General features: G+C 40.7%; 1 pseudogene; it reads left to right on the top strand.

Moving 5' to 3' along the window:
• Positions 1-566: 566 nt before the first annotated feature.
• LOC114051548 overlaps positions 567-1,702 on the top strand; it is a 1,220-nt pseudogene continuing 84 nt past the window's right edge.

Below are 1,702 nucleotides of genomic sequence, written 5' to 3'. Positions count from 1 at the left end.
AGGATGAATTATATTCTGGGAATAAAGGATAGTCACAGCAAAGTCCCAGAGATGGAAAATGACGTGTAAGATATGAAGAACTCTAAAAAGGCCAGCATAACTGAACTGTAATGGATCAAAAAGCTGGAAAGAAGGTTGGGGCCAGACTGGGTTAGTCATGTTAGTCAATAAACATTTGTTAATCACTGACGGGTACTGTACTAAGTTCTAGGGATACTAAGAAAGACAAAAGACAGTCCTTGCCCTCAAGGAGCTCCCAGTCTAATGGGGAAGACGACATGAAAATAACTGTGCTGCAGACAAAATTAATGCACCCCGGATGATAAGGGAAGTGGTCAAATGGGAAAAAAAAATCTTTGTATCAAATTTATCTGATAAAGGCTTAGTATCCAAGATATATAAATAATATTTGTAGTTTTTTATATGTGTGTGTGTATATATATATATATATATGTATGTATGTATGTATGTATTTATAAAACACTATTGGCTACTCCCTGATAGATAAATGGTTAAAGGATATAAACATACAGTTCTCAAAAGAACTGCAAAGTATTCACAACTGCATGGAAGAATTCTTCAAATCGGTCCGCGACCGCGCGGGACTGCGGCGCCCACATGTTCATTTATTGCGACGCATCCCCGTGCCCCTCCCCACCGGGCTGCCTCAGGATGGCCAAGCTGGGCATCTGTTCCCGGGCCTTCCTCGTGCCCCTGGAGGTGGCCAGTGCCCAGGTGGGTGGAGGAGCTGGCGAGGAAGTTGGAGACAGCGCTTGAGCCCAGGGAGCCGTGGGGAGTATTTTGAGGAACAGAAGAGCAACTTCAACATAATGGAAGAAAGAAATTCGTTTGGTGGGATCTGTGGCAGTCATCTTCCTATCTCAAACATCCCTCATGAGAATTTATCTCACTGGAATTTGGAATCCGACGTCTTCACTCCTGAAAGTGAAAACCTCCCACCTGGAAGGGAGAGTGCAGCTGGTGGGAAACTGAAAAAGAGTCATTTGGAAATTCCAGTAGAACAACTGATAGAACTTAGTTTGTCAGAGAACTCACAGAAAAAATCAGAACAATAGTAAACCAGGGATGTTTCAATTGTGGAGCTACCGTCATAACGAAGCATGGAGAATAGGTGCTTCAGCTGACAAACAAGCTGGTTCTTACCTTGGATTGCCATTAAGTCTCTGCTGGCCTTATGCTGATGGAGACTTTTGTAAAGATAGAAGTGAGCCTCAGAGTAACTCATATTCAGCTATAGAAAGCAACAATGGTGAAACTTTATCTGCTTCAAACTGGAATACAAAATACAGGAACAGCAGCATGGAAGAAAATCTTACTGAGGAAAGTGATTTATCAGAAAATGAAAAAGTAAATGATACATTATTCACTTACTTTAAAAAAAAATGGCCCTGAACTCAAAGCCAGAAGTAATAGAAGACATTGAAGAATCTTTCTTGGAACAGCCAAGTGAAGTATTTTCATTTCCTGATTTTCTCCTTCCAACGTTTTATACTCTAGACTTTCACAAACTGGCCTTTTCAAAATCTGAAAATTGGTAAGTGACATTAGAACTTATAGAAAGCTCCATTGAGCAGTTCATAGGTTGTTTGTTGGAGATGGGAAGAATACAACATCTGAATATACAAAAGGAGAGGACAAAGATATCAATCAACTGCTCTACTCAAGTCGTTACTGAACAGCA

Source organism: Vombatus ursinus, unplaced genomic scaffold (genome assembly GCF_900497805.2).
Source record: "Vombatus ursinus unplaced genomic scaffold, bare-nosed wombat genome assembly UNPS02014803.1, whole genome shotgun sequence".
In the NCBI taxonomy this organism is placed as follows: Eukaryota; Metazoa; Chordata; class Mammalia; order Diprotodontia; family Vombatidae; genus Vombatus; species Vombatus ursinus.
Note: the sequence above shows the minus strand (reverse complement) of the source record. Positions and strands in the feature narration are given on the sequence as shown.